This window comes from Babylonia areolata, chromosome 2 (genome assembly GCF_041734735.1).
Source record: "Babylonia areolata isolate BAREFJ2019XMU chromosome 2, ASM4173473v1, whole genome shotgun sequence".
NCBI classification, from domain to species: Eukaryota; Metazoa; Mollusca; class Gastropoda; order Neogastropoda; family Buccinidae; genus Babylonia; species Babylonia areolata.
The window spans coordinates 68,000,692-68,010,691 of NC_134877.1; the positions used below are offsets into that span (position 1 = coordinate 68,000,692).

At 44.1% G+C, this 10,000-nt stretch overlaps 1 protein-coding gene across 1 annotated transcript in view; it reads right to left on the reverse strand.

The window, feature by feature from the left end:
• The window catches only part of LOC143276576 (unconventional myosin-Id-like), a 69,353-nt gene that overhangs the window by 57,000 nt on the left and 2,353 nt on the right, over positions 1 to 10,000 (reverse strand). The window lies entirely within an intron of this gene.

Sequence of the window (10,000 nt, forward strand, 5' to 3'; positions counted from 1 at the left end):
TCATGCCTGGCCTTGCCGACCCAAACTTCCCTCTTGGTTTCTATGTGTGAGCTTTCTGTTTGGATTTGTATTTGTATTTCTTTTTATCACAACAGATTTCTCTGTGTGAAATTCAGGCTGCTCTCCCCAGGGAGAGCGCGTCGCTACACTACAGCGCCATCCATTTTTTTGTATTTTTTCCTGCGTGCAGTTTTATTGGTTTTTCCTATCGAAGTGGATTTTTCTACATAATTTTGCCAGGAACAACCCTTTTGTTGCCATGGGTTCTTTTACGTGTGCTAAGTGCATGCTGCACATTGGACCTCGGTTTATCGTCTCATCCGAATGACTAGCATCCAGACCACCACTCAAGGTCTAGTGGAGGGGGAGAAAATATCGGCGGCTGAGCCGTGATCGAACCAGCGCGCTCAGATTCTCTCGCTTCCTAGGCGGACGCGTTACCTCTAGGCCATCACTCCACATGATCAGCATGATGTTTCACGCACATCACTGAAGCAACAAATTTCCATGAATGACCGGACGCTCAAGATGCGTTACTGATGGTGAGAGGGTATGGGGATGGGGGAGGTGGAGGCATAATCTCATTTTTAAAAGGACTGTAAAATCCCGGGGAGGTCCATACTCAATAGGGCTGATGTGATGCGACAGCTGTGGGTGTGCGGTCAATAGTTCGCATCTTGTGAAGGATCCCATGGGTGTGATCACACACACACACACACACACACACACACACACACACACGTGTATTGAGCTTTAGTATTCACACACACACACACACACACACACACACACACACACACACACACACACACAAATGTGTATTGAGCTTTAGTATTCACACACACACACACACACACACACACACACACACACACACACACACACACACATGTGCACAGAGAAAGCATGTGCTCACACACACACACACACACACACACACACACACACACACACACACATGTGGACAGAGAAAGCATGTGCACACACACACACACACACACACACACACACACACACACACACATGTGCACAGAGAAAGCAAGTGCATGCACACACACACACACACACACACACACACACACACACACACACACAAATGTGTATTGAGCTTTAGTATTCACACACACACACACACACACACACACACACACACATGTGGACAGAGAAAGCATGTGCACACACACACACACACACACACACACACACACACACACACACACACACACACACACACACACACACACACATGTGCAAAGAGCAAGCTTTCACAAACACAAATTTTAAGATTTCAATATCTTATTTCCTTTCACCCCTTTTGGGGTATGGAGGATAACAAACGAAAGAACAAAACAAACATGAGAAACAACTTACTGAAGTATATTATCAAACTCATGTAGTGAATACTACACTATTTTGCTTGCTGTTGTTGTTTTCAACTGTTGGCCTGTTTTACTGCACATCCTCAATCCATATCACAAGAGACAATTACAAATGTCAATGCTTTGTGGAGTTGAAGCGCAGATTGTCCACTTCTTCACAGGGGCGTGTCTGTTCACAAACACAGTACCATCCGCTTCTTAGTACTGAAACATGATGGAAGCTCACATCCTTAAATCAGTCAGGCACTTTATCATGGCACATGACCAGAACTTTTTTTCTTTTTTTTTTACCCTAAAACTTTCCTGTTTTGAGACATATGAATTTGGATCTGATCCACTGCATTAACCACTTCAATGCTGAACCTCAGTGAACTGAGCTCAGTGTGGCTTGAGGTTAAAGTTCAGTCAGCACGGTACTTTTTGTGTGCTCTTTTATGTGGTGAATGTGATTTTGCTGAACAAACTGACACAGTCATTTGCAGGAAGAAATCCAAATCAAGAACAGTGACTGACAACCTGACCTGTACCTAAGCTCTGTCTTAGGTCAGTGAGGTGACAGCCCTCTCAACAGACAAGAAAAACTTGTCAACAGCAGTCAAGGGGTTAATCACTGCTGACAGAAATTTTAAAGTGATGCAGCCGTCAGTTGCTCAGAGGTAAACTGACACTGTGCTGAAGTAAACACTTGTGAGTTAACAGCTCACGATTCTGGTGATTACAGTACTTACTGAAATATGACTTGGGTGTGTGCGTGCATGTGCTTGTGTGTGTTGTGTGTGTGTTTGGGTGTGGGGGGGATGAATAGTTTTTATAATGTCTGGTATCTTGTGTTCAATTTTTCGATATAATATTTATGTGCATGTTCTATTTGTAAATGCCTAGGGCTTATTTTCAAGATTTGGTGCAAATGCTCATAATAATAATAGTAATACTGAAAAAAATATATAATATATATGGGCAAGGTTTTGAGGTTAATTTGTGTATTTATATAATAAATGCATGAAGGTGTGTATGCATGTGTCTGTGTATGTAAAACGTGTGTGTGTGTGTGTGAGTGGATGTAGGTATGTCTTTATACATGCAAGCATGCATGTGAGTGCGAGTATGACAATCACACAGGTGTATGAATGCACACACATGTACACAGAGAGGAAGTCTGGTCATGACCATGAGCATGACATCACTTGTTTATTTATAAAGTTAGCTTGCGGTCAACATTTTTTTTCTTCACTTTACATTGGGAATACAACAGTGGGATGAATGGAATGAGAAGAAAAATAGCTGGGCTCTTGAGAGTCAGGAAGCTGTTTCTTCCTTATCTCTCTCTCTCTCTCTCTCTCTCTCTCTCTCTCCTCTCATCCCTCTTCTCCCTCTCCTCCACTGTCTGACTACAGATGAATCATATCAACAGTGACAGCCAGACGACTTGTAACTGCTAACTTCCTCTGCAAGGACAGCTGATTATACCATGGCCACTGACAACAAATGTGGTCCACACTTGATTACAGGAGAATTGGGTAGGTGCGTGGTTGGTGTGGGGATGGAAAGGTGATATGGGTCTGGCAAACCTCTCCCATACCCCCCCACCACTCTGATAAGCCAGGGTATGGTCCATAGAAAAGATTCAACACAATCCTTTTATACTGATGTTAAGTTCTTGCTAGTTTCTTTTTCGTGTTTATTTCTTTATTAAATTGTTTTTTTTTTGTTGATGATTTATGTATGTCTTTTTAAGATTGTAGTGCTTGATTCAAGTTGTTGTCATTACTCAATTATATCATAACATATTATAGTAACATTGATATTTTTTTTTCTTTATTTATTTTATTTTCCAAAATGACAGCTTGAGTTCGAATGTCATGATTAGTTTTATTTTGTGCTCTTCTTTATCTGTTTCTGCTGTTGTGTCGTGTATGTTGTGGTGTGTTGTGGTGTTCGGAGTGAGTGTGTTGTATGACCTGCTGACATCATAGTGCACATTGGTGTGTGTGCAGGTGATGTGTATTTTGTTTCTATGTGTGATGTGGTGTGCTTGTTTGTGTGAAACTCGCCTCACTCCTCCCCCCGTGTGTGCAGGTGCATGCGATAGTGCATAGTTCAGACAATGCACTTGAAATGTGTAGCTTTGAGCTAGTCCATTTCTTCTCAAATTTTATCTTTCTTTAATTTTTTCTTTCATTACTTTTTTTGTTGTTTGTTATTATTTATTTTCTCTTTCTTTCTCTTTGTGTCATTTTTCTTCTTTTATTTACTTTGTCCCCTAAGCACAGTGGTTCAAGTCATAGATTAAGTATATTGTTGGTCTGCATTTAGTGTGGTTAGTGAGTGGTGGTGGTGTGTGTGGTGGGCAGTGTGGTTAGGGTGGTACGTGAGTGGCGTGTGTGTGAGGGTGGGTAGTATGTTTCTATGTGTGTGTGTTTGTTTTTGTGTGTATGTATGTGGTGTGTGCGTGTGCATGCATGAGTGCATGTGCGAGCATGCATGCAAATGTGTGCTTTGAGCATGCCATCTTGCTCATAAATGTTTCTTTCTTTCTTTTTCTTCATCTACTTTCTCTGTACATGTATATATATACACACACACAGAACTTACACTTAACAGCTAGAGCTCTCAGACAGAACGTGGAATGCTGTCTCATGTCAAACAACGTGAACGTCTCGCAAAATTTACAGCAGGGGACTAGGACAGGGGGATGGGGAGGGCAGGGGCAGGGTGGTAGAGGTACGGAGGGGGCGTGGGGGAGGGGGGAGGTAGAGGCAGGCGGTAGTGGGTGAGTGGGTGAGGGGGTGGGGGCAGGGCCTCCATGTTGTAAAACTACAACAACTGAACAAGGGAGGACACCACACTGACACAGCAGGTAATGTTATCTTTCGAGTCCTACATTCAAACTCCCATCACTCTGTGTGACTCACAGTGCAGTACGCCTGTGGCATTGATGCCACATTCCTTCGGTCCAGGTGTCCTCCCGCCCTTCCAAGGTGTCCCCCCTCACCTCCCTCCTTCCACCCACCCACTTGATCACGATCATGTCTTCCCCCCCTTCAACCTCCACCACCCCTCCTTCACCCTCCCTCCACTTCCCAATTTCTTTCTGGGCCACACTGTGAAAACACTGTCACACTCCACTGCCTCTTATGTCATTCTCCCCTCACTGGGTTCATATATTATATATATATATATATATATATCTGGTAGGGCTGGCGGGCTGGAGAAAAGCTGTACAAAAGTTGATTGTTTGCTGCATCTTGAACCTTTTAAAGCTTGACAAAGAAAAGTGAATTTGAGCCTACAGCAAGCATGAAAGGGAAGCATGTATCAATGTCATGCCTATGGTTACTGGACTTTTTTTTTCCAATTTGTGATGGATGTCATAATTACTTATTACTTTCAAACAGTTTTGCTCCTCTGCATAGTAGGTCTCAACCTTTTTTTTTCTGTTCTTCTTTTTCAAATAGTGATCATAAGTTTGGGGAGGCGTGCATGCATGCATGTGTGTGTGCATGCGTACAAATGCATGCGTACATGTGTGCCAGAGCACATGCACAGCAAAAATCACTGGCGCTTGTTTCTCTTTCCAATGGTTTTATGCTCGCCACTGGCCTTTTCTATCACAAGGCACTATAGGGGCACAGGCACACAATGGCTTACTGTGCCAGAGGGAAGGCTGGAGATTAAGACACAAAGGCATCCACCAGGCCACAGTATCAGGTTCTATCAACATCTTATCCCAACCTGAGCTGGAAAAACCTGGGAGGCTCATAGAAAGCAGCCACCAACCTCCCTCCCTTTATCATTCCATATATAACTTCCCCAACAACCTCTGGGTGGGAATGTTATGTTAACAGTGTGCTGTAGGAGATGGGGTGGTTCCTAGACATTATTGTCTTTCATTTGTCATTGTTGTTCTTTCTCCTTTTTTTCAGTTTTGTTTGTATTTATTTTGTTTTGTTTTGTTTTTGCTGCCCCATCATAGGCACCATTTTCAGTGGCATTACTCTCATGATGCTCATTTCTACACATTCTTGGATGCTTTTTTTTTTCTTTTTTTTTTTCTTTTTTTGCTGCCCCACCACACTGTTTTCAATGACACTACTCCCACCTTGTTCATCCCAAGTCGCTAATACACGCCCACACACGGACTGACTTTGTTGCAGTCCCAGTGTTGGCAGTCCCCAAAGAACTTTGAGAACTTGATGTTTAGATCACCAGCAGGTCATGCACAAAAGCAGACACTGCATGCACTGCTGCTGAGTTACTCAGGTGGTGCCTGTACTGATTCAACGTGCTATGGGCAGCACCGCTACAAAAAACGAAAACAAGGATGATACTGATGACAATAATCATTTTGTTGCTGGGCCAGACTTAGCTCGCCCCTGAGACTTAGGCCACCACCACATCCCTTCAACAACAATCCCACATGACACTACAGACACCAACAACCTTGACAGGAATCACCCCAAATGTGGAAATGATGGGGGATAGAAACTAAGGTTACCATGAGAGCAGGGCATGAAAGGCCACAGCTGAATGTGGGACCTTTTTTCCTATATTTTTTTGCATGATCATGATGATGGTAAAGGTGGATGATGATAATAATGATGTTGCCAGCCGCCGTGGCGAAGTGGTTAGCGTCGCAGACTGACGGCTGGGAGGACGCGGGTTCGAATCCCAGCGGAGGTGGGTTTTTCGGCCCGTGGCCGACTCCTACCCAGAGTTGAGTGTGCTGTGGGCTTAAATGGGGAGACTGGGACCACACAGTCGAGTGTCATCCACTTCAAGGATGCGTCTTTGGGTGTGTTGCTCTAATTACCTGACCAACACTGCAAGTGTCTGTATCTCTCGGGCCTGGTTAACGCCGGGATATCATTATGACAGGAAGCGTAGAGTACAGCCTTGTCACGTAGTCCCAAACCAAAATGGACCTCCATAGCAACATCGTCATCATCATCGTCATCCTCCTTCTCCTTCATCGTCATCAATATAAACAAAATAGTCTCAGAGTCTGTGGCCTTTCATGCCCTGCTCTCATGGTGACCTCAGTTTTGATACCCCTCCACTTCCGTGCTTGGGGTGAGTCCTGTCAATGTCGTCAGTGTCGGCAGATTCATGGGGGGGCTGTTGTTTGAGGGACGTGGTGGCGGTCTCCACTCTGGGAGAGACGCTCACTCAGTCTGGCTCCGCGACTAAGCCATTATTGTCGTTAGTAGGGGGCTTAGTAGGTGGTGTCCTAAGTACGTTAAAACAGAACAGGCACCACTGAACACCACCGAAGTGACTCAGCAGCAGTGCAGGGTCTCCTCTGGTGTGTGGCCTCCAGGCGACCTAATATCGATGGTTCCCTGTGGACTGCCGACGCTGGGACTGCGACGGACAAACCCGGGTGTGGCCGTGTGTGGGGGAATCTAAATGAGCGGCATGGGAGTAGTGCCACTGAAACGGTGCAGATTATGGGGCAGCAAAAATAAATAAATAAATAAATAATAATAATGATGTTGCAATGAAGGTCCAATTTAGGTTTGGGAATAAATGGAAAGTACTCTATGCTTCCTTTCATGATATCCCAGCATTAACCAGGCCCAAGAAACAGACACTTGCAGTGTTGGTCATGAAATTTGAGCAATGCACCCTTAAGTGCATAGATCCATGAAGTGGACAATACTCAAATGTGAGGAGCTAGTCTTCCCATCTAATCCTATAGCACATTCAACTCTGAGTAGGGTCTGGCCACAGGCAGAAAAAAAAACATACACCTCTGATGGAACTTGAACCCCTGTCCTCCTAGTTGTCAGGTCGCCACAATAACCACTTCACCACAGCGGCTGGTGAACTGATGGTTATTTGTCAACGCACACGGATATGCATAGCGCATGCACACACACACACACACATACACGCCCACATGCACAACACACACCCATGCCCCCCACGCATCCACCCCCACCCCCAACCCCCTCACCCATCCCACACCCCAAATACACACAGAGAAACATTTTTGTATGCGTGTTAGAAAACTGCCATTGAAACATACATATTCTGTATAATTTTATTTTGTTTTGGTTGTTCTTGGTCTTGTTGTTGATGTTGTTGCTGAATGCTGAGAGGAACACAGACATAGGGAAAGAGAGAGAGAGAGAGAAAGAGAGAGAGAGAGAAAGAGAGAGAGAGAGAGAGGGAGAGGGAGAGAGAGAGAGAGGAGAGGAGAGAGAGAGAGAGAGAGAGAGAGAGAGAAGAGAGAGAGAGAAAGAGAGAGAGAGAGAGAGAGAGAGAGAGAGAGAGAAACGAAACAAAAGGAAACAAATGTTTAGTTAATGAGGGCAGTGGAGTAAGTATAGCCGCTTTTTTACATACAGCCCTCAAGGGCAAAAGAAAAGCAAAAAAAAAAAAAAAAAAAAAAGGACAAAAGCGAAGGCAACACACACACACACACACAGTGAGTGAGAGAGACACTCAGAGAGAGAGAGAGTGTGTGTGTGTGTGTGGATGCTTATGCAAGTATTGCTTCTCTGTGCTTTCTTCCCTCCCCATAAAACATTGTTCTTGACTGGCAGATTATATTAATAACAGTGTACTGTAGAGTAGGTCAGTGCATGATTCATGATGTTGCCATTAGTGCAATCATCCAGTAGCAGCAGTAGTGTTGCTGGTGTTTCACTTTGTCATAATCATATACCTGTAACCCTCCTGACCATCACCAAATTAACAAGGGTGATATTACACATATATGCTAACACCACTGACAATGATGATGAGGAGGAGGAATCATCATCATCAACGTAATGGTCATCAGCAGCAGCAGCAATAAACAAAAACAAACAAACAAACAAACAAAAAAAAACAATAAAAACTAGTGCCAATGGAATACTCAAGGAAGCTGCCAGAGTACTATCAAAAAAATTTTTTTTTTAATCAGACAACCAGGAGGGGGGTTGGAGGTGGGGGCGGGAGTCAATCACTCTGGTTCACTTTTTTTTTTTTTCCTTTTTTTCAGCTGCCTATTGCGAAATGGACCTGATTCCCACATTCTGCTAGAAGTCGCTGAAACTATGGACAAGGCTATTATACACACTGCCATCAGCACCATCAACACATGGTGAAGGTGGGTGTGGAACTGAAGGTGAAGCTGCAGTCACCATGACAGCTTTACAAGGTGTGCTGCCATAAAAACCTACCAGCACTAGGTGTTCCTGCACCCCGGCCTTTCGTATAATTCATAATTCATACACACTGTTCCCCAGGATCCATGGTCCTGGCTAAATAACAAACCAGAATGAATGCTGTGGACTTGTTTTTTGTTTTTTTTGTTTTGGGGGGGGGGTTAAACTCCATCTTTGAGTCACAATTCTTGTCATTGCATCACAAGAAATCATACTGTTAGTAGAAATTTCTATACCACATTATTTCATATCAATTCTGATGTGGACTTCATTGCGCTAGTTAAATGTATCATATTCATTGCATTAGTTCAGTGAATGCATCCAGATATATCCAATGAGTGTTGTATTTGTTTTCCACCTTCATGGTGGTAATGTCATTATATATATACCACTGGTCTAAAGGCCTTCCCCATACTGTAGAAAAGTTCCCAAATGTGGCTTGTGTGTGTGTGTGTGTGTGTGTGTGTGTGTGTGTGAACATGTGCTTACAATGTGCAAGTGCATCCATGGAGTTGAGTGCATACATGTTAAGCTTCCCCATCCTTCATTCCTTCCGCCTAATATTATATGGCATAGAATACTGCTCATCCTGACTTCTATTCACAGCCACCCTCATCTATATTCATTCGCTCCAGTCACAACACCGGCTATCCACAGAGAAAGCTCCATCAAGCTTGCCAAACAGTCCCCCATCACCGAGAGACCTGCACGTTTTATACTGCTGCTGAGACTTCAGTACTGGTAGTTCCGTAATGCCTGTCCTGAATCAACACATGCAGGAAATTGCTACTGATAGTAGCTTAGTTACAAAGGCAGACTGAATAATCACCCACTCACCCACAGAGGTCTGAACGCTCAGGCCACCACAACCTTCCCATGTCCCCCCTCACCACCCAGTGATACTGAAGACCTTGGTCAACACAAACTCATTAAAGGAACGGGAAAATCTGACTGATTTCACCAAAAGAATTTGAGACAATGTTCCCTTGTTGGATTCAAATGATACTGACTATGCTGTGGAGAGCTATCCAGTCTGGCTGGCAAGTGACATGGCAGGGCTGTCACCAATATGCTTCCTTTCACACCCAGACCTGTGCCAGTCAGGTTCAAGATCACATGATAACACCTGTGGTTGTGGACATTTATAATCTACACCTTCATCCATGCAGTCAAGTGGTCTAGATACATCACCTGCAGAGATTGTGAAAGAATCTTAGCTACAGTTACACCCGGAGACACAAACATGAAAAAAACTACAAAATTGCGCACTCATCTAATGATCTTTATGGCACCAGTCTTAACAAACACTTGGAGCACACAACAGGATCACACTCAACTGGGCTGGCACCAGTCAGGGCCAAGAGCCCCTCAGAAGACACAACGCTGGGGTTCAAATCCATAGCCATGTCCAAGTCATCAATCGACAGCGTTAATCTCTGCACCCCAGTGACTGCTGAGTCTAAAAAA